We start from the raw sequence: 24,181 nt of genomic DNA on the forward strand, positions 1-24,181 counted from the left end.
CAGTGAAGGGCTGGAATCAAATTCCATTTCCACATCATAGAATCATAGAATCATTAAAGGTAGAAAAGACCACTAGGGTCACCCAGTCCAACCATCAACCCATCCCCACAGTGCCCACTAAAACATGTCCGTCAGTGCCACATCTCCACGTTTCTTGAAAACCTCCAGTGATGGTAACTCCACCACCTTCCTGGGCAGCCTGTTCCACTGCATTACCACTCTTCCTGAGAAGAAATTTTTCCTAATATCCAATCTGAACCTCCCCGGGTGCAACTTAAGGACATTACCTATCATCCTATCAGGCTTCTCGTACCTCCCTGCAGTTTGGCAAAATTCATATCAGATTGAAAATCAGAACTTGCAATACAAGCACATAATTATTGTTCATTACTCAGCTGGAAAGAATAGAAATGCCTCTCTTTAGTGTGGCCTCAGTGCTCATTCCAGGACTGAACTTGTATTTAGATAAATGTACCATTATTGCTTTTTCCTCTGGCTTCCTATTAATTATATGCAATTTACTCTGGAGAGATTTGTTACTGTGCTCATTTTAGGAATCACCACACTGCAGCAAAAAACTTTGCACAACACTCTAGGTCCACAAATGTTTTCAGGGATGAAATCTCAAATTAAAAAACAGTAACAAAAATATCCTGTACTACTTTTACGATTTCCCTTTGTGGAATAAGGGTTTCTAAAAGAAACATTTTTGTTTCCTTATTTGTAGTCACTTCTCCTACCACTGCAGTTGTTCTTGTGGTCTATTCTTTCTAATTTAAGTTGCAGACAGCAGGAGGATGTACCCAGCTATTTGATTCGTCTTGAGCAAGCCGAGCAAATGAGCAATGCCAGCTGTGTAATAGCACTCAACGTGTTCTGGGCAGAGACTTACAGTCCGGTGACTGTTTTATACAGAAACATCCAGCTAACTTGGGAAAAGCATTGAACAACAGAAAAATGAGTGGTTGGGAACCTGCCAGTTAAGAACAAGTGGTTGGTGATCATCCGCAGATAATTGAGATGCAAATATAGTCTCTAATTTTTGAGTGCTTTGCATGGAACAGATTTAAAAACAAGTATGTAAGGAGATGTGTAAAGGTGAACAATCATAAAGAATACCACTGCCAAAGCTTGCCTATCATAAGCCACAGGTAGGTCCTGCACCAAAGGCTGTCCTTCTCCACAGGCCTTGTTGAAGCCCATTGATAAGATTATGAGAAGGAATATTGACTTGCCCACGTCATAGAGCCTGGGGGCAACTGGGAAGGCAGCAGTCAAGTTATGGCTACCAGCTGTCAGAAAAAGCCAAGATGACCCTGTACACTAACACCCAATGAGCAAGAGCTTCAGAATGCCCTATACAAGGCTAGTAAGTTGCAGAACAGTTCAGAGTGCTTTAGAGCTAGACTGTCTTTTTTTTTAGTGATCTTCATAAAGTGCTTTGAAAACCAGTGCAAAAAACACCTATCTTCTTGTTTAAAGAAGTGAACCTGGTACTAATGCAATCCAGCTAACCTTGCCTAAGCATCTACCACGTCCTGAGAATTCCTGGGCATGATGTTCATTTGACTGGATGTGGATCTATGATATGGATCCTGAGACCTCTGTCAGGTCATCTTTGTAATCAGTAGAGTAAGAGTCACCAGTCAGATACCACCTTCTCACTGAGAAGGGAGATGTCATTTACCTTCTCCCTGAGAGGACACCTGCATTTGGTAGGAATTGCACTCTAAAGTTGATGCTGATGATTAGACCTCTTCTAACCATGATGGGCACCCAGACCATTAGCCCAGATAAAGGGAAAGTACACTTAAAAAAAGTAAAACCTAGTGGAATGACTCTACCAGTGCAGTAAAAAAATACCAAAGACAGAAAAGCAGAAAGTCATGTATTTTTAGGTTTCAATGAAAACAACTTGAGACACAGAGATATGCATGGAAATGTGCTCGAGAATTTTTTGGTAACTAGTATGGTGGTAATTAGGGAACTCCTCAGATCAGTTCCTGTGCATAGAGCTAGCAAATGAGACTAGCTAGGAATGAAAGTGACACAAAGCAAGAAAGAACTAAATACTTTAAAAATTACTAAAGCTTCAGTATCAAAAAGAATATTATGATCTTAAAGCTAATTACTCTAATACAACAGCTATTTTGGATATGCATGTCAAAAGAAATGGCCTAATGCCTTTGTACATGTAAGTCTAGATTTTCACCCTAACATCATTATGAGAGCCTTATTAAACTGTAGATGTGCACAAAACTTGACTTCTGGGAACTGGGCTCTTTCACACCTTCTTAGATAGGGGATCCTCTGCCTCTGGGCATTTTTCGAAATGTAGGAGTTCATGGATGAGATACTGGGGTGAACTCGGGTAGCTTGTCATCCCCTTTTCCACTGAGCAGAGTGCTGAGTCCCAAAGCACTGCCTTTAAGCCATCAGCCAGTGTTTCTTATTGCCTCTATTTATGGAGCTCCAGTTTAAGTGTAATACATTGAGCTTATTATTCTCATTTTTCATTGCTGCAGAACTGAATGCAATTACAAAGCCTCTTAGAGGTGATTTGACTAAGCATCCTGCTGATTTTTCAGCCACATTTAGTGCCTGTTGAAGAACAGAAATCCTTCTAGACTGATGATATTGGAGCCATCTGGTGCTGCTTTTTTCAGTCTAGTAAGCATTTCTGGGTTCAGTTTAGAGGAAGTCAATATATAACAGCTTATTTAAGGGCCTTAAAGGACATAAACATGAACTGAACAAAACACGTATATCTTGGGAATGCTGTAAGAACTGAGAAATAAAAGTGTGAAGCAGTGTATTATTTCTAATCCTAATCCCTAAGAGTAAACAGGAGAAATCTGAATAGTTTCTCTTCAAGCATAGGCTGGGGATTGAATGGAATTTCAGCAACGTCAGTGAGTCTCCATTTTTGTGGGGTGACCTGAATGTAGAAATGTATGTGCATCAAGTGCTCTCCTGCTGCACTGCTTGGAGCAGAACTAACACTCGCAGGCTGGGAAAAGACACAGCATGTAAAGAATACACAATAGATGTTATGCATGAGAAGAGGCAGTGCCACTCTGCCTGTGGTGCTCTGGATGTAGGTGTCCCTGTTCACTGCAAGGGAGTTGGACTAGATGACCTTTAAGGATCCCTTCCAATTCAATAATTCTATAATTCTTTGTATCACCACGAAAAGTTGCTGGCTTGGCACCATGTCTGATGGAAGCAGGTCACCAAGGCACTGTCCTCACCCTTTCTCCCACACTTGGTTTTTCTTTAGACCCTTCCATCTGTGATAGGACCTGCCTAACCATGGAGGAACAGTGGATTTGCCGTTGTCAGCTCCTGAGCTGTGGTTCAGGCCAAGATCATTTATGAACAACATAACTCAGTGAGGGCAGTGACTGAGATTTAACCCATTTCTGTCAGTGCTTCTAAAAAATAGTAAGGTTCTTCTGTTACTGGTTTCTCTCTTAATTGAAGTGCATCTCCATAACTTGTATTGACTTAACTGAAGTGCGTCTCCGTAACTGACTACAACAGTTATAGCTATTCGCTGATCAATACAATACATGCTCTCAGACAGAGTTGCTCACATCTCCCTGTCCCTCCAGGTCAGTATTTCAGGCAGCAGAAGCATCCCTGTCACACCCTGCTCACACAGAGTAAATCAGGACTCTTGCTTTCTGCATCATTGCCCGCAGCAGTGCAAAGTTGAGAGTTGAGAGGAGGGAGAGCAGTGCAGCCCTTCTCCTTTACATCCCTCCCACTTACCTTCATGGGGCTAATCAATACAAAAAACTTCCAGGAAAATTTACAGCAGTGTTGGTCAGCTATTCCCCTGGCACCTTCACTACCAGATGCTGAGGGCTCTCCTTCCTCCCTGCCCCGCAGAGTTTAGCCCATGGCTAAGCCCCACACCAGAGCTTCACCCAGTGCCCTTCCAGTTTTGTTTTACTGACAGCAGCTGTTGTGCTGCCTAGCACTAATTAATCAGCTGGCAGGTTCACAGGGCTGCACCCTGCCAGCCGATCTGGCCTGCGAGGCATTCATGTACTTACAGGTGATTTTAAGCCATAACTAATGCTTTTAAAATTAACTGCTAGAGGACACGGCTTTGAGATGGTTCTCAGATACTTCATATTGTGAGCCGTATTTTATGGCAGAAATTAATTCTCACGGTCATTCATGACTCCGTGTTTCTTCCCCTTGTAGCTCTTTGCTTTAGCTCTGGCACCCAGCACTGTTGTCTCTATGGTATAGAATCAGAAAGGTTGGAAAAGACCTCTAGAATTATCTAGTCCAGCTGTTGACTTCTCACTACCATGCCCACTAAACCATGTCCCTCAGTGCCACATCTACCCTTTTCTTGAACACCTCCAGGAACAGTGACTGCATGGTGGTATTATGAGGCTGAAAATGAGATTTTACCCTATTTTGTATGGGTATCTGTTGTTGAAGGTGAGGGGGGACAGGCTCAGCAGGCTGCATGTTTCTGCTGAATCCTTGGGCTGATGCTGCTGCATGTGATGAAATGGAAGTTTCAGGATGCACACTGGGGTCAGGGATGGCACTGGGGAGCCAGACTTCCTTCTTGGCAGTGCTTAAAGGGTTGGCTTTGCTGTGCAATGGAATCACAGCTAGCCCCAACCCTGCGGAGCTGTGTATCCTGTAACAGCTGCCCTCCAGCAGCAGTGTGAGAAGTGATGTACTGAAATTTGTTCAACAAATGCAGCCTCTTTTCTTATTCAGGAGCTATCAGGTTATTACTTTTATCACATATATTCCTTATTTCTCACACAATTTCCTTCCAGTAAGCCGTGGCTTATCACTTATCCATTAGCAGCTCATGGTAATGAGCTTCAGCTCACAGTGAAGCGTGCTGTCAGTTTTGACTGGACACATGAATCACATTGGGTTTATCTTCTCTGGCTGGAGAAGTAAATCCAGAGCTAAGTGTCCTTTGCAGATATTCACAAATGACCTCTAAGCTCGTTTCCATATCAGGCAGCTACTCCCTAGGTATTTCCTTCAAATTTGTGTTTATATGAGCATTCAGTGCTGCGAACCAAGCCAAAGGCAAAAAGTAGCAAACATGAGCTGGAAGCAAATGGAGACAGTGTGATTTTAGTCCAATTGCTCCCTTAGATGAGCAGCCATCTCCACAGATGGAAAAGAGGGGGGCTCTGGAGATGCATAGGTCTCCCATAGGGGAACACTGCTACTTTCAAGGTATATTTCCATGTGTCATTGAACATGGACAACTCTTTGCACAGCAAAGAAGAGAGTCTGTTCTGCATGTTGGAATATATCTCAATAGATATCTGGAAGAAAAGAACAGGTTGGGCACAGGAGATCTTCATAGCAGCTATACATCAAATTTTCCTTTTACTGTCAATAAATTGGTGCATAAAATGTATGCTTTGTACGTGTCCAACATACACTGAGTAAGAAACAAGTAGAAAAGTCTAAAATAGGAAACTGAATTCACCTGATATTCTCCTAAGTAGGACAGTCATGACTTACAAGGCATTTTGTTAACTTATCAAGCTGCTTCTCATATCTACCTATAGGCTTTTACCTATTAGGAGGTTCTTTTAGGTTATCCTTTCCTGGGCATCTTCTGGAACAAATGGATGAGTCACTGATTTTAGGCATCGCTTTGAAATTGTTACCTTTACAACAACTTTAGGGCCAGCTTCTGAGAAGAGTGCCCAAAAGAAACTAAGGATGTGTGTTGCTTTTATTTCTCTGGAGATGGAGATCAACATTTTCCATGTTTTGTTGAGAACTCTCAGTTCAGCGTGCACAACCATTTATTGTGGCAATTTCATGGCAGCTGCTCTGTGCCCGTACTGGTATTTTAGATGATGGTCCATGTTATCTTAATTGCTTTTTCATTTACTCTAAAAACTATATGAAAATGACTCATTTTATTCTCACCATCATACACCCACAGTCAAAGATGAAGGTGGATCTTGGTCTTCTAAGTTTATAAGGCTTAAGTTTTCATTTAAAATTTTCCTCAGTCCCTTATTTTTGCTTTATGGCTACATCTTTATGTAGTGGGACCAAAGCATCTCAAAGCTTTGTGTTCAAAACTTCCTAGATGCAACCAAACGTGATTCAGTGAGGCCAAGTACAAGGTGTATTGGTGCAATCCCAGATATATGTACAGATGGGGAGAAGAACTCCCTGAGAAAGCTCTGCTAAGAAGTTATTCTGTTAAGAATATTGAAGTAACTTACTGAGTACCCTGATCTAGCTGTGGATGTCCCTGTTCATTGCAGGGGAGTTGGACTAGATGACCTTTAAAGGTCCCTTCCAACTCTACAGATTCTATGATTCTATGAAGTCAGTGGGAATGAAGTGTCCAAGTCCTGGTAAATCAGAAGGGATTTACTTTCTCTCTGCCCTTCCTAAGTGAATGGGATAAATTGGAGCCTTAGAGAATGTGATAAGCTGAACCTGCCAGACTACAGATTCCATCTCCCTTCACTGTAGGTGATCTCAGAACCTCTGTAAACTAAGCCAAGATTTGGTAATCTGAGAGCATCCCATGGATGCTGAGGCAGGAGCATGCCATGCTTCCACTTGGTGCAGTGAAGTGGAGACCATGAGTGGGGGAACAGTGTGACTCAAATTCAAAACATAGAGTCCTGAGCTCATCTACATGAAGGCACACTGGGTTGCATCACACCAAGCACGTACATGCCTTCAGGTGTCACGCCAGTGCTTGCCTGGTTACTCAGTCTGACAAAGGCTGTTTTCCTGTACCCTGTACCATGAGTCACTGAGGCATGACAGCTGGTTCCTACCGGTGTCTGCAGAAACCTTGTAGTATCTCCAAGCCTGCCAAGAAGTCAGCTTTGTGCAACTACCCAGTGCAATACATGGAGTTGGACTACATGACCTGTAAGGGTCCCTTCCAACTCAAGTGATTCTATGATTCTGTGATTCTATGGGAATGGGTTTTGTGAAAAGTCAGCAATACATCCCTTGGGGTGGTTCAGGGCTGCAGAAAGATGCATGCAATCAATGCAAGACTCAGAGCTGCTGGTGGTTTGCTTCATTCAAAAGTCACTAAAAACTAGAAAGGATGAAATGTACTCCTTATGAGAGGGAGGCATGATTGTTTACCTTTCGGTTGTTTATTTTTGCAGAAATGGCCACAAGGCTCTTCTTGGGCAGTTTAGCAGCTACTTGTTTTTCTATCATTTATTTTGCTTTCAGTGTTTTCTAGAATTTAAAGAAATCATAACTTGCCATAAAACCCAGAAGGACGGGGGCATGAACCTGGCTGGAGTTGGCTAGATGATTTAGGCTGTCCACTGCTCTGCCATGAAATCACTGATGAAAAGTCATCAGTTTGCACCTTAAACTCTCAAATCATCTTTTAAATGATTAGGAAATAATTCAAGCTGGTTTATGCAATGAAGTCGGATTCTCCCCTGCACAAATTTTCCTTCTAAAAGGGAGGGGAAGGTTTGGATGCCTGGGAGCCATAAACGTGTTCCTGATCCACTGCACAGAATCATTTCAGTGCTCACTAAATAATCACTTTCCCTCTGGGATGAAGCTGCAGCTGGCAGTAATGAACTTGTCTGGTGCTTCCTTCCCTCATTTAGCAGGGCTCCCAGCATAGGATTTTAGGGAATGGTGAGAAAGAGGCATTTCCTGCCCCTCGGAGATGGAACTGAGTGGAGGCAAGTGCTCATCTTGCAGTAATTTTGCTTGCAATGTTTTGGGGTATATAGAGGAATCCTGATATGTGGAAATGATGCTGTGCTCTCAGTGTTGTGAGTCCACTTGTATATCTGACTGGAAAAAACAATAAACACTAGGAGGGAATTCTGGGGAAAATATCCCAGCTCCTGCTCTTCCAGCACCTGAAAGTTGCAGCCTGGAAAATACAGATGCAGTGAGTGCCTTTGCCAGAGTCTTTCAGACTACTGTCAGATCTTCCAGCAGCATGAGAAGTTATGTGCAGATTGGTGTCATGCTGCTGCTTTACAGCAGAGTAAAAAAAAAAAAAAAAAAAACAAGAGAAAAGCAGAGAAAAAAAAAAAAGAATTAGTAGATGAATGGATAAATGTGAAGTGTTAAGGAAGAGTCCACTTGGGTTTTATAAAGGGAAGTCTCGTAACGTGGTCCCACTGGAGTTCTCTGAAGGTGTCAACAAGCCTTTGGATAAAGGATATCCTGTTGATATAAGCAGCTTTAATTTCATAAGGGCTGCAGACAGCATCTCTCACCAAAGGCTTTTAAGGAATGTCAAGGCATACATGGGAAGGGACACAAATGAATAAAAATAACATTAAAACCTAGAGAACAGAGGGAGAGCTCATGGTCAGGACTCACCGTATAGGCTGATCAGCGGTGGTATCTCCTGGAGATGTGTTCTGTCCAGCACACTGTGAACAGTGCAGTGACAAAGTAGGCATGCTGCAAAACTACTCTAGGTGTTAAAATGAGGATACAGAGAATAACTGCAGGAGTACTTGGTAGCTCTCACCTACCGAGCAGTGAAGTGACGCCCAAGGGGAACAGCAGCCCTCAACTCATATAAAGTGATGTCCCTGAATTGGCCATTACTGGCCTGGAGTGAGAACCCAGGGCAACGCCAGTTCCATGACAATGTCAGCTAAACATTTAGAAGCAGTCAATGAAGCAAATCAATAAAGCAAATCAATAAAGCAAACCACATGTATGGTTCTGATCTAGTGCTTGACCTAGCAGTCAGAAACCCTGCCTGTGGGAGGAGGTTGGAACTGGATGGTCTTTGAGCTCCCTTCCAACCCATTCTATGATTCTGTGGTTCCATGAATTGACAGGAAGGGGATAAAACAAGTTGTTATGCAACTGCAAAAACTCTTTGAGCTTGAACCCCATGTGCAACTCTGGTCCTCTCATTCAAAAAGGAAACAGTAGAGCTAAAAACACTTACAGGAGAATAAGGAAGAACTCAACTGCTCCACCTCTTCCATCTGAGACACAGAGAGGAGAAATCTATAACATCAAGAATATGATGGAGAAGGTGATAAGAGAGTGGTTTTTCATTGTTTTTTTTTTTTTTTCCAATAAAAGAATGAGAAAGTAGCAAATTAAGATAGCAAAGGTCAAGCTCAAAGCAAACAGAAGGAAGTGACTCTCCACACCTGTAGTTAAACTTGGGAACTTCCTGCCACTCTGTGCTGTGAGAACTAAAAGCTTATGTGGCTTCAAAAGCATTTCTTCAAGCAGCCTCTTCAAGGAAGACAGAGATTGAGGGTTATTAATACACAGACCCAACCTTTTCAGGAAGTCCCTGAAATGAACTTATGGCAAAACGGGAGGCTGCTTTGAAAACACGCTTTTCTCCAATTCTTACAATCTTTAGGAATCCTTTTTTGTTGCTGTCAGAGAAGGATTCTTGCAAGCAATGGATTGGGAATAAGGGAATAAGCTCATGCACTGACCAAACCCACAACCTGGAGACCTTCACAGTGATAGAAAGCAGTGTATGTTTTTCTCAACATTGCAGTGCATTTAACACCTCAAGGATGTGGCCTAGGAAGTAGACAAAGCAATGACATTAGACACTCAGTTGCCTTTTTCTTTTATCTCATTTCCTAGAGCCTGTGCTCGCCCTTTTGTTCTTCAGCTGTTATCTCCAACTTTCCATTTCTTCTCCTGTGGGAATGCCATTTGCAGTCAGTATAAGAATTTTGCTATTATCTTTAAAAAAGGTAGAATCATCACAAGAAAACATGAATTCTTAGTATATTTTTTCAAGTGTTATATTTAACTCAATTACCCCCTCTTTTGGAATTGTTTGTTATTCCTTTGGTGACAGAACAGCATCCTGTTTGCCTGCACACATTGCAGCTGCATGGTTCAGAGAATTCCACATGGGTTTCTTGAAATAGCTGCAAAACTGATATCTCCCAAAACCTGAACTGTGCTTATCATTTATGTAACCAGATCCTAGTAAGAACCAAGACCACTCCTATCACATTGTTGTAGCTCAGAATGCATAATCATATTTTTGTTTTTGCATAATTTGCATAAAATATCCCTGAATTATGTATCTTCATCTTTCCAAACACTGTGACTCAAACTGGGTAAATTCCAGAAAGTATGTTTGCTTCCATAACCTTAACTCAATTATGCCACACATCCTATGTGAATAATCCATTGTCTGCCACAGGACAGGAAATGTGCATCTCACTGAACTACCACAACCTGATTACAGACAGTGATCCATCAGCCAGTAGTTCTGAGTAATATTAATCACTTTCCTGAACGTTTGAGCTTAGATATATGTCTAGGTAATTCATCAGGGACCAGTAATTCTGGAGAGTTTGTAAGGATCAAGGTGTGTTCCTATTGTAGCAAACAGTCACACGTTCTAGTAGTATTCCTTGCTTTGTGTGCTCTAGAATTATCTCTGTACCTCACAGGGAGAGACAGGGAGCTAGGATCGATTTTGTTTTTCAAAGACTTGATGTTCACACTGAGGATATATTTTGTAACCTACTGCAGGGAGCATACTTCATCAGGTGATGATCTCTGGAGATCCCTTCCAATGCTTGTGATTCTGTGAAATACATTAGGACTGGATCTCGCCTAAACCAGGCGTATGGATTAATGACTGTGGTGGCAATTACATCTACTATTAATTGGGTAGCTTTGGAAAATACCCAGAATCTGAACATCTGCTGATGATGATCAGCAGAGCTGAAAAGCTGCCTAGTAAAAAAAAATCCAGATGAACTAACCCCCATCTACTGCTGGAAGATGAGAAACAGGTTGGTCAAACTGCCAGTGCTAGAGGTTCTACAATCTTCCTAGGCATCTCAACATCAATGTCCCCTCTAAGAAAAAGATGCTTGTCATGTTTAATTGCTCTCTCCTTTTTCACTTTAAATTCATTACACCTGACTGCCCCCCAAGGGACATGAAGAGCAGTTGCACGGGTGTGCAGTGTGGAAGCTTGCTTGGATTGTGACCTGAGCCTACAAAAAAAATCTCAGATGTGGGCATAACTTCCAAACTACTTTTCTCACTCAAGATGATGTTCCTCAGTGGTATCCGGGCACCGGAATCACTTTCACACAGAGAAGAATACATCAAGAGTAAAATAAATAAAATAGCATTTTATATAACATTTGCTGTCTATAGTCCAGGAGACAAAATGAATGGGGCCATAGTACTTTTGGAAATCACCAAAGGGCTCACTCAGTACTGTCACCTTCATGGCAAGTTAGCATGCTGGGTTATGTGGCAGTGTATTTCATCTAGGAGAGAAGAATTTCTTAGAAAGGCAGTTAACAATGGTGCCTTCTGCATGACAGATGACCTCCCATATGGAATCCATTTGGCTGCAGGCAGAAGCACCCATGGAGGTGATTAGAGATCCTCAGCTCTGCAGCTCTCTGTGACTCTATGACGACAGATGGGTTTTCTCACAGTACTTAAATCTTCATTACCTCCACCCAGCAGATAAGAGAAAAAAGAAGAGCAGATCATGGAGACACAAGGCTCTAAAAGCACCCAGCAGCTGAAAGAATAGTAGATGCTTAGGTTTCCTTGGGGAATCTATTGTATGAACATATTGAGCAGCAGAGGGAGAAAAAAGAGTCACTTCCCAAATTATTAGAGAGGGAAAACCTTTGCTCTGAGGACAGGCTGGGGGAAATGGAGCTGTTCAGCCTGGAAAAGAGAAGGCTCTGGGGAGACCTGAGGGTGGCATTTCAGTATCTAAGGGGGGCAATAGGAAAGAAGAAACAGACTCTTCAGCATGGACTGTTGTGATAGAAACAGGGGGAGATTGAAGGAGAAGAGAGTTAGACTGGACATATAGAAGGTCCAATATACAATAAGGGTAGTGAGGTATTGGAACAGGTTGCTCAGACAGGTGGTGGATGCCCTATCATTGAAGATATTCAATATCAGGCTGGACAGGACTATGAGAAACCTGATGTAGCTGTAGGTGTCCCTGTTCATTGCAGGGGAGTTGGACTACATGACATTTCAGGGTCTTCCCAACTCAAATGATTCTGTGATTCTATGATTATTAGCTTTATTTTAGACCTTAACGCTTCAGTGTATGAAGATGAAGTCCTCAGAATTGATCTATGTATACGGTATGTCAGCATAAAGCTCTGGATCTGTATGAAGATAAGAATGAGAACAAACACAAACATCATAAGGGACCAGTTTTGGGCTGAGCAACAGAAACTATATTGCGAAACTTCATCAGAGTGAGCTTGGATAAGATCTGGGAAGGAACCTTGGAGAGACTTGAAATAAGGTAACAAGGAGAAGAAGCAATAGGCAAGTAAAATGGAGAAAGACTGACAAGACAGACCAGTGAGTCATCTCACTGTACTGTGCATGGTGTTGGGCACGACAATATAAGAAGGACATAAAACTGTTAGAGAGTGTCCAAAGAAGGGCTATGAAGATTAGGAAGGATGTAGTTGGCAAGACCTGGGGGAGCGGCTGAGGTCCCTTGGTTTGTTCAGTCCAGAGCAGAGGAGCTGAGGGGAGGCTTCATGGCAGCTGCAACTCCTCGCAGGGAGTGGAGGGGCAGTGCTGAACTCTGCTCTCTGGGGACAGTGACAGGATGCAGGGCCTTCCCTATACTTTTGAGTATAAACCTCTTAACTCTATTGCTCACCTATCTCCACTTTCTTTCCCAACCTCAAGGCCCTACGGAAGACAGACAGGTGCTATCCTTAACAGTCCAGGAGAGACAAAACTCAGACTCAACACACAAGCGCAGCCCTGCCTCCACCTGAACTTCTAATGAACTGCAAACTGCAAACAAGGTTACCAGTAGCTTATCACTTGCTAAAACTGTAGGGAATAAAAAAAAAAGGTTGCAAGGAGTCACAAAAAACAAACAAACAAACAAAAAAAACAAAAACAGGAAGAGTCATGAAAAGTGCTACATTAAAACAGATTAAGGACAAAGAGAGACTGGTGGTCTCTAGGGTTATGCTAAAGGCCTTTGATGCACAGCAGCAGCTCTCAAGGGATGGTATAAGTGATCTATTTCTAGCTTTAGCAAACTTGTTGCTGAGTCACTATTGATGCACAGTTTTTCTGATGACATCCTCATCAGAACATTTGTCCTCCTTTTCCCTTTCTTCACTCCATTCCTCCTCTCACTGGCATAGTGTTTTATTTACAATATGTTTTTCTTCCTTATCTATACCATTTATTTTCTGACCCTCCCGTTACACAATCTCCTTTCAAACATTTTCATTCTGTCCATCTTTGGCCTTGTTTTCATAGAATCATAGAATATCACAAGTTGGAAAGGATCCATAAGGATCATCGAGACCTGCAATCCATCCTCCACCACTGAAAGGCTCCGAGCTATCCAAGATCATTTTCCAATGCTTTGCATCTCTTTCAGGAAATCTACCATTTGTCAGAAAGGGAGAGGGCAGCAGAGTGAAATGTAGGGGTTGTGCTGTACAGTACATCAAATCCGACAGTCACACCTGGCTCCATTTCTGATATCTTGCTTTTTCCACCTGATCTCTTTATCTGGCAGTTTTCTTCTCTTACAGGGGACTCCCTGCTGGTACTCCATCATTGGATCAGAAAGAAAAAGGTTGAGCTTTTCCTCTATGCTACCTGCTGTATTCCACTTCCTATTTTCTACCCTTTCTCCTTTTGAATAGTTCCTTCATTTGACTCTTCTCCCTTCACCCATCCATGCTACTGCTTACCTGTGCCCATCCAACTTCCCTCAACCACTGTTACTCTTTAATTTCAATTTCTTTCTTTCATTCCTTTCTCCTTCTTTCCTTCTCAATGAATTTGTTAATCTAGACAGGAGTAGGGCAACAAACAGACTTTTAGGTCTAGACTTTTCAGGGATATTGAAATAGGACTGCTGCAATTTTTTTTTTTTTTTTTGCTTGTTTTCTTTGTAGAGCAGTTTTCAGTTCACTGTCTTCTCGCAGGGATATGTTCAGCAGCCATGCACAGAATTTTTTCTGTGAATTGATACAATATTAGGGCTATGTTATTCCCACCTAGCAGAAGTAACATGATGATGCTTCTATTTCCTGCATATTCAAGGGCATGAAAGATCAGGCATGAATATTTGCCTGCAAATGAAACTTTTTTCAACCATTCAGTCTGAACAAGAAGTTGCTCCCTGACAGTACTTTCACATAAATGAAGTTTCTAATATGTAGAGTTATGGACTTAGACATTAAATATAAACACTAAATTTTCCACTATTAGATCTCTTCTTGACTAAAATTGGAAAGAAATGTTTAGAAGCAGTTATTTTTTTACACTGTTCCCTTAACTATAATTGCTTCTTTCTCTGTCTAGGCAATAAATTTGTAGTGGAGCTGCTGGGTTCATGATTTCTTATCCACAGACACCTACTCCAATGTATGTAAAATAATCAGTATAAATTGATGAAATTTTGATGCTTTTTCCCCTAAATCATAGAATATCCTAAGGTGAAAGGGACCAATGTGGTTCACTGAGTACAACTCCTAGCTCCGTACAAGTCTACCTGTTTAAAATGGTTTAGAACTAAAAGCACTGAGATATAGGTTAAATGTTAAATGTCAAGAAATTTTTAGTCAGAGGGTGGTGAGGCACTGGCACAGGCTGCCCAGAGTGGTTGTGGATGCCCCATTCCTGGAGGTGTTGAAGGCCAGGTTAGATGGGGCCCTGTGCAGCCTGATCTGGTGGGTGGCAACTCTGCCTGCGGTATGGACTTGGAACTGGATCAGCTTTAAGGTCTCTTCCAACCCAAGATATTGTATTATACCTAAAAATTAAACCATGTCTCTAAGGCTGTTGTTCAGAATCAGGTAGATACTGGCTACTATTATAACTTCCTTTAATCGTGAGTTATTTACCTCATGTATAATAATGTTGAATATGTTTCTGCCATATATACTTGTTAATAACAAAACAAATAGGAAGCCCACTTTTGAGAGGATAAAAAACTCAAATCTTACTCAAATCTTGTGTTTAATCCTAGTGGTTACTTAGCCTTAATGCATTTACCAGAAATATATCCATGGAAAGCTTACCAATAGCCAAATCTCCAAATCCACTTTGATACTGGACTGCTTGAAGCCAGTGTGCTTCTGGTGTTGTCTGACAGCAAGAATGGAGGATTGTCAAGATTTATTTTCCAGCTGTAGTGCTTTCCCCTACTTCTGTTTTCTTCATGGGTCTCTTTCAATGAGTGTTTATATGGTCTCCACCTCCTTCTACGTAGATAGAAGACCTTCTTCTTCTGACCTTGAATAGCATCTTCATGCTGGTGAAATAGGGTGTTATCATTAACCTCATTACTTTAACAGAGTAGTTAAAGAGCTACTAAGTGACCTGCCCATGGTCACAGATACCACATATCTCACCGAATGGTGCCATCAATCAAACTGGTACAGAAAAAGCTCAGAGATTCCTAAGTGGAAAGTACTCCTCAGAGAACAATTATCATAATTAATTATACTAAAGATTAAACACTTCTTTCTTTTAAAAACAAGCACACACCAGTTGTGGCTAGGTCCTGGTCATGATATTCTGGTGTGCGCTCATCACTTCACTGTCACAACAGATTAAGAGCTCTGCAGTAAAGACACTCCCATTAATTCCTAGAATGCATTGTAATCTGTAGATTTTGATTCTGGTTGAAAATAACATTGTATTTGAATTTTGTAAATCCTTGGAACTGAGGGAGGAACTTGGCCACAAAACATCTCCCTATAGAGCAGAATAAAACAGACTCCAGGTCTGAGAGGAGCTGAGCGCACATAACTCTGACCAAAAACTGTAAATTTGGAGCTTCTCAGCTTCATGTAGTATTGAGGCTACACAGCTGAGAACACTGGAGGAAATATGGTAATAGAACTTAGAACAGTTGGACTGGCTCCGTCTTGCTATGCAGCTGGAGAACAGCTGTGTGCTGGGTAGCAAAGTGTCATACCTCAGCCAGAAGACTAAATTCACTGCAAGCTTCCTTTTAGGATATGTCTGAGCTGCCTGAGCTCCCTCTACAGCTTTGTCAGGGCAAATGAGAAACTCCATGTCTGCACCCATCTAGGGGAATGAGTCACAGCCACAGGTAGCTGCCTGATGGCACAGATGTACACTTGAGCTAAGAAAACTCAGCTCAAAAGGACTGGGATGGATACAAACTGATAGTAACTCCAGAAAGGAGAAATCTGACCCTCCCTGAAGTGAGGTCAGTAACCTGACCTAGCTATAAATGTCCCCGTCCATTGCAGAGGAGCTAGAATACATGATCTTTAAGGGTTCCTTCCAACTCAAATGATTCTATGATTCTATAGAAGCCTTTCTGTGATGCTAAGTCAATGCCCTTGTTGATGTCACAGCAAGGGCTGCATTGGCTGAGGCTCCTCACACCAAGCAAACCTCAAGGACAAAGCTGCCCTGAGACACCATGTCTTCACCATCCCAGTGTTTCCAGGGCAACCAGAGCTGGAAGTCAGCTCTCATGAAAGTTCACCAAATCAGAGCTCTTTCAGACATAATATTTTTCACTTGCTGAACTGGCATCACTGACAGCCCTTTCTAAACAGTAGCTCTAGTGTGCACAGCCATGTTAAGTACCACCAAGGGCACAATAGGCAGACGTTATACATTTCTGGAAATAAGAGACAGCTCCTTTGCCTTCAGTGCTGTTATTATTCCTTAGGAACACAGACATCACTGTACTGGTGGATGCATAGCCATTTGGTGGGGTAGCTGCTTTCTGAGAGGGCTTAGGAATAGAGACATCTGTAGGGGGCAGAAACAGACTCTGATACCTCTTTTCCCTGATGGAGGAATATCAGTTGCCTGTATATAATAGATACTGAACTGTTTCTCTCTCTTCTAAAAGAGTCTTTTAGCTTTCAGTACTGCAACTATATGTGTACCTGTATCTCTTACCATATCAAGATTTCTCTCTTTTTGGCTTTAAGAGAATACCACAGCTCCATATTTTGCAGTTACACTGAGCAAGTGCTTCTCTCGTAAAGTTACAATTTGCTATTTCTCATCTCTTCGAGTGACACTTTGTTCCTTTATTATAGGAAACAGGCACTTTTAATCCACGTGTCCTAGACCACGTATTATTTGATTTATTGCATCTTATCCTTCCCAGATAAATTTCTCTGATTCTTTTAGTTTTTCTTTCATTCATTACTGTAAGAACACTGCTTGTCCCTGAACTCCACAGCCTTGTTATTTATATTTGAAACAGCATGATAAGCACTGAAGACAGTCTACTAGTGACTGCAATCACATGTACTGTGATTGTATTAAATAACATCCCATTCTAGTTGCACCAGGGGGTGTTCAGGTTGGATATTAGGAAAAAATTATTTCCAGGAAGAGCGGTGAGCTATTGGAACTGACTGCCCATGGAGCTGGTGGAGTCACCACCTGTGGGAGTGTTAAGAAAAGGGGAGATATAGCACAGAGGGACATAGTTTAGTGGGCATGGTGGTGATGGGTTGGTGGTTGGACTAGATGATCTTAGTGGTCTTACCCAACCTTAATCATTCTATGAAATTCTACCTCATTGCATCCTATCATATCCTATCCCATCCCATCTCTTCTAAGCCTCATATATATCTGATTGTTGATTGTGATCATACCTCCAATGCAGTTCTGCACTGACCTTTCTCCATTAACCAAGGACATTCTGTGAGTTAGTGCTTGCACTGATTCACAGTGGCACAATGGCACAGTGAACTGTGACCGCTCAAACTCCCAACTGTGAGTGTGTTCTGTAGGAAGTCTGTCTACAGGGAGAAGTTAACCCCAAATCTCTGGAACGGTCTTCCATGTAGATAAGTCCTGGTTTAGGGCCACGTAGTAGTCTCATGAGGCAATTTGGGAAGAATCATGGAGATGCATAAAAGGAAAGATGAGCATATGAGCCATGAAGGTTGCCAGGGATAGTGGAACTGAGAGTACACAAGGCTGCTGTGACAGCACAGCTAAATAAAGTGAAAGTGACACAGTCAAAGACCTTGAAACATACAGCACAAAATAAAATATTTCCCCAAAAGACAGATCACTCAATTAAAAAAGAAAAAGGGCCAGTTTCTAGGCAGCTGTAAATCTCTACAAGAATAGAGAAGGCAACATTCTTCTCAAATTATGTTGAAGGGTAATAAATCCACAGGTAATTCTTGGAGCGACCGTTCAGCATATTCACTGACAAAGGTCTGCAGGGCCCTGCAGTGTGGCTTGCAGCTTTTCCAGCTCGTAGCATGAAGACATAGCTTGGAGGAGTCAGGCTGCTGCAAATGCTTTTGGGTACTGCATGCTGAAGGTTGATACCTCTGCAGATGTGACCTCTGCACTGAAGGTCTGAGCAATGCGTGCAGCCAGTCAGTCCCAACAGATTGCTTAGGAGGTAAGTTAAGAACTGAGGATTTCACTGGAGTAGTCTTTGGTGAAATTCAGCAGAGCTGTGACACGTACTGTAGCAGCTTTCATAGTACATTTAATTATCTGACATCATTTAAATAGCTGGGGAGCTGCAGCTGGATGGGATAATCACTGAATCTGATGCAGACAAGTGGGTGTGATATCCATGGGAGTTGATGTTTTCTAAGTGATGTTGCTAAATGCACTCAGGACTGCTGGATTTTTGTCTGCTCTTTCAACCTTTTCTTCTTGCTATAGTTCAGAGTTTTTGGGAAAATCATTATTCATCCAGGAAGGTGCAATCCTTACTAATACAGGAAGGAGCAAGTGGTGGGCTTGCTCCTTTGTGTTGCTGTAAACCAATGCCTGTTATTGCAGAAACTCCTGGTTTCTGAGCCCAGAGTCTGTGCCAAATGGGGAGGGGAGGAACCAATGAGCCTGGAGGGTTTCTGTCTGTGCACGGTGTCTTATGTGCTGAGAAGCTTCGGATACAACAGCATTTCCTTTGGCAGCTGCACTAATCCTGTCCCAGCCGTATCTCTGACACAATCTGGTCCTAAAATAGCCCGTTGCACTGCACAGAAGTAGGAGATCTCATTTTCAAAGCATTTCCTCTCCTGGTAACCTCCCAGCTTTTGCTCACAGTGCTCCAACATCGCTACTGCCCAGAGGAAAGCCCAACATCCATGGAGGACAATGAAGGCTGAAGTTGGAACTGTGATAATGCCGACAGAAAAATTCCAAATCTCCTCAAGCTCCCCAGAATCATAACAAGAAGCATCTAGTGCTGTGTCTTCCACTGCCTGGCTAGAAGCCGTATGAGACATGATGCAGGGCATCATCAGAAGGGAATTGCTCATGGTAGGGGCAGGAAGAAGCACATCTGTGAAACAGGAGTGAGCTAACATTCTTACAACAATAGCTCAGTTAGGATATCTCAGCTGTAGTGGGATGGTAGTCAGGCTTAGCTGGATTAGGAGGAAGGAAATCTCCCAGGTCTTGTCCTGTTCCAGCTTCTTTTCAGAATCTCTAGCTCAAATCCTGATTTTCAGTCATTCTGCTCAGACCCTTCGACTGATGGTCATTCATTCTTGTCATGCCCCACCTCATACTTCCAGTCTACATAACTATGAAGTTTAAGTATCTTAAAGCTGCTACAGACATTGTTTGCCACCTCTCCTGAAGTGTAAAACATGTAGAGCTGTTGGCTCTCTTTAACTGTATGACCACAGAATTTCTGGTTTCATCCCTGAATTTGAGCAAATTCACCAGCACTGCACTTGGTGGGTGCATTCCAAATGGGAATTATCATAGAATCATAGAATCATTAAGGTTGGAAAAGACCACCAAGATCATCAAGTCAGCATCAGCCCATCACCACCATACCCACTAACCATGTTTCTCAATGCCATTTCTACATGTTTCTTGAACACATTCAAGGAAATTAGTTCAAACAAGATCTCTTCATGAGCAAAATGTGTCTTTAAAACTGATGTAAGGCTGTTTAAACCAAGTCCAGCTGTAAGAAAAGAAACTTCTTCCTTTAATGAAAAAAACAACCAACCATCTTCTTTTCTCCGTCAGAGTTCATCACTGGGCAACATTTGGACATGTCTAATAACCATAACCCAGATAGGCCTGAAGAAATTCTCCCTTGGCATAGTGCTAGGGCTGGACAACAAACCAGGGGTCCTGCACTCCTTATTGCAGCCACACCTTGCCTATCCCAGCCAGATGCTGCCCAGGCTGGTATATCTGCCCAACACCCTTTGCTGTGATTAGCTCCCCATAAAACTCAAGAGCAATTTCAGCAGCGAGGCAGCAGCTGCTGCTGGTGGTGCAGGAGGAAGATGGAGAATTGCTTAGGATATGGTGGGACTCTCACATCCCAGTAGAACTCTGCAGAACAGGGAAATCCCACTGGGCTGAGGGGGTGGCTTCCTTCCTGGCCAAATATCCTGCTCCAGCTGCAATGAGAGGGGACAGGTCTGGCATTTGTGTGCATCCTTTTGACTTCATCTGTATTTCAGCTTGGTTCTGTCTTAGCTGTCAGGGCCTCCATGTGATCAGAAAAAGGGCATTTCCCTTCACATTTCCTCTCCTATTGTACCTTAGAAGGTAAGGTTTAATAGCAAGGACTTTGCTGCAGGCTCACACAGCAGGAAAACATTGATGATAACACAAACATCAATGGATGAAAAAAAGAATATAGCTCAGATTCTAGAAAATTCCCTACATTAGAACTAAATGATCTTTAAGGTCCCTTCCAACCCAAGCCATTCTATGATTTTGTGATTTGCTGGTTAGAAGTGGGTATGGAGTTTGAACTAAATCTTCAAGGGCAGAAATGATTAGCAAGGAAATCACTGAGAACAGCTTGGGATGAAGCACTCAGGTGCTCCTGGTTGAAGAGAATATCCAGCAAGTCTGTCTCTCAGAACATAAATAGGAAACAGAACATAAATAGGAAACAGACAAAAAATGTTATAAGCAGTTTGCAACTAATGAAAAAACTGTATTGAAGCTAAGGCTTTGCTCTAATTTTAATGCATTTTCTTAGGCGTTCCAAAGCTGTGACTAATTTGCACTGCTAGGTCTGCCTTTTTTGAAGTTAAAAAGTGCATCTGAAGTGCTGCAACCTTTAGCCAGGATATTCAAATTGCAATAATATTTCAAAGCCTGTCAAATGAGGGTATGATGCTCAGACACGCTCATGCTCTGAGAAATGTGCACAAGCAATCTCCCTCACCCTGAATCTCAGACTAGTGGCAATGGTATGTACAGTTTGGAAGATACACTTAATCATGATTAGTTCCTTTCTTCTTTCCTTCTTTCCTTCTATCTTTCTATCTTTCATTGTACTGTCCTCCCTTCCTCCATCTTTTCCTTCTCTCTTTCCTTCTTTCCTTCAATCTTTTTCTTTCTTTCTTTCCTTCCTTCTTTTGATCCTTTCTTCTTCCTTTCTTCCTTCCTTCCTCTCTTTTCTTCTTCTCTTTTCTTCTATTTCTCTCCCTTTCTTCCTTCATTTTTCTTTCTCTCTTCCTTATCCTTTCCTTTCTCCTACAGGCCTGAACATATATAATTTTTAAGTTTTTGTTGTGTGCTTAAGTACTTCTGGTTAATAGACCCCAGTATCCACATAATTTTGCTTGGTAATGATCACTCTCAGGAAAATTCATCAGAGCAGAAAGCACATAGAAAAATTAAGAGGATTCACAGCAAATTGCATGGGACTGATCACCCTGTAAAATCTCTACCTGTAAGGTCAGTGATTCAGGAGGTGGGGAAATGAGGGCCTTGGAGGAACTCACAGGCAGACACAGCCCCAGCTGGACAGCCCACCCTGTGTGGCAGGCTTTGTATGCAGGGTGAGCATACCTTATGGTGCCTGTGACAGATGGAGTAATATGGCATAGTAAATTCATGAGAGCAATTCAGGCCACCTGCTACCCATGACTACAGGCTGTGGGGGCCAGGCTTTACCAAGCCTGGTCTCTGGAGGCCTCTGAACTACTGTTAGAAGTCGTTTCTGATGCTACAGTAATAGCTTAAGTGTGCTGCTTAATGTAGCTTGGAAGCAGGATGGCTGTTCCAACCTGTGATGTGGGAGAGACCAAAGGGAGCTGCAGTTCTTCAAGAAAACTAAGAAGGGGTTTGGTTTAGGTATCCAGTGCTATCTAACATTGTATGTTCATACTTGGGAAGGTAAGTGGAGATTTGGACACGGGCCAGAAATGAATTTGCACATGACTTACACTTACTCATTACTTATTACTTACTTATCATCAGGCATGAGATGTGACTTGCTGCCTACAAGAAGAGGTGTTGTTTGCACATAACTGTGTCTGTATTGTCCGTGCAGCTGAGTATAAACAAATGATTGTGCACTTGCTCGCAAACATTAACCCTGCAGAGCAGGGAGGGCAGTGGCACAAGAGCTGGATCTATGGCAGCAGCTATCAACTCCCTGAAAAGCACAAAAAGGTACAGATGTGTGTGGCACAATTAGCAGCATGACAGTGAATGCTTTTCTACTGGGAAAGGAGCCAGAGGAGGTTTTCTTGTCTTCAGGAAGCTGTCAGCCCTTCTCTGTGCCCTTCCTACAGAATTTATTTTCTCTAAGCAGGGAAATGAAAATCAGATTTACCCATCTATTCTTGCTTTTTGTAATGGAGATCCGATAAAGGCAGTAGGTGCTTCCTCCAAATGGCAGCAGCATACACAAGCTGAGCAAAAAATCCATTCAAGGCTAGATTCCAGAGGAAAAGGTTGGGTATGGATGTTCTGCACTGCCTGGAAGGCAACTTTCACACAAAATGGTTATTTTTCACTGCCAGAGCATTTCCATCCTGTCTGATGAGAGCTGTGTTTTCCCATCTTTCTCTGATGCTGGCTAACTTAATTGCATGTTTTCTGACTGGTTTCCTACAGAGACTTGTAGGTTCGTGACTGATCGCGGTGGTACATGATGGATTTTTCCCTATCCTTCTTTCTCTTGCTAATAATTTTAAAATGTTTTCAATCAGAAAGGCAAAATTTTGAGCAGAAATATGCTGCCTTTGTGAAAACAGGCAGATGGGTAGAAGAGAAAACACCTGTAAGCATCCTTACCAAAGAAAAGGCTGTCAAACTGTACCTTGTTTGAGAATCAAGGTGGGATGGACATCTCATAGGTGCTGCTGCTGTGGGAAAAGCTTCACTGGGTGCTTTTTGAAAGGATAAGGGGAAATAGTTTCAAATTAAAAGAGGGGAGTTTTAGATTGGATATAAGGAAAAAGTTTTGTACAATAAGGGTGGTGAGGCACTGGCACGCATTGCCCGGAGGGGTGATGGATGGGTCAGGCTGCACAGGGATCTGAGCACCCTGACGTAGCTGTAGGTGTCCCTGTTCACTGCAGGGGAGTTGGACTAGGTGACCTTTAAGGGTCCCTTCCAACTCAAACAATTACGTAAATCATATTCTATTTTTTTCTTCTTTAGCTGTGGAAAGCAGTGCAAGTCTAGGAAACTACAGTTTGCTATTGCTCCAAAATTATTTGCACAAATGATTGCATGTTGCTGGAAAGATTTCTGCATGTAGCTATCTTTAAAAAAAAACAAAACAGCAACAAAAAAACCCACAATCCATGGCTATGACACTGCTTCCTTTTAGAAAAAGCTGTCGGTGTGTCAATATCAGATGCTATAAATGTAGTCTGATCTCTGAGATTATTCATGTACTGCTTCTAAATATCTAAATTTACCCCTTTAATCAGAGTTTCTAAAAGCACTTTGCATATGTTAGGAAGCAATTCCCCATGGATAAGGGAAGGTTTCACAGGGGAGAAATGTATGGCTGGCAAGTGAAATGATTCACCTTGGGGCTGCACAGCAAGCTGGGAAATGAGGTCCAGCCCTGAAGACACACACTGGGAGTGTAGCAGTGACCACAGGGCTTTTTGGCTAGTGTGCACCTGTGGTGTTGCTGCCTCACCTATTTGTTTGACCATATGGATACAACTGATAGCTGAACCAGCTGACTTTCAGCTTTTTAGCCAAGCAATATTCAAACCTATGTCCAAAGCATAACACACTGACCACTTTGCTGCCACGAACTTCATTAAAGACAACTTTGGTGCTTTTTTTTTTTCCTATGAAATAGTTACTACAACACTTTTATGGACTTTTAAAGACTAAGAAAAAAGAAGAAAGAAGCCTATCACTGAAGTTCTTCCTCTCCACAGTAGGATGTGGCTCAGTCCCTGGAGGGTGAGAGAGT

The 24,181-nt window shown here is 42.2% G+C and overlaps 1 long non-coding RNA gene across 3 annotated transcripts in view; it reads right to left on the reverse strand.

Moving 5' to 3' along the window:
• Positions 1-211: 211 nt before the first annotated feature.
• The window catches only part of LOC101751851, a 41,569-nt gene continuing 17,599 nt past the window's right edge, over positions 212-24,181 (reverse strand). For 2 of the 3 annotated variants that reach the window (XR_005856044.2, XR_001465557.4), the window contains exons 5-7: positions 15,063-15,295; positions 8,948-9,009; positions 212-8,414 (exon numbers count right to left, since the gene is read on the reverse strand). This is a non-coding gene — a long non-coding RNA (uncharacterized LOC101751851). The remainder of the gene's footprint in view (positions 8,415-8,947; positions 9,010-15,062; positions 15,296-24,181) is intronic. The other variant, XR_003074073.3, reaches the window with a different exon arrangement.

This window comes from Gallus gallus, chromosome 2 (genome assembly GCF_016699485.2).
Source record: "Gallus gallus isolate bGalGal1 chromosome 2, bGalGal1.mat.broiler.GRCg7b, whole genome shotgun sequence".
Classification (NCBI taxonomy): domain Eukaryota; kingdom Metazoa; phylum Chordata; class Aves; order Galliformes; family Phasianidae; genus Gallus; species Gallus gallus.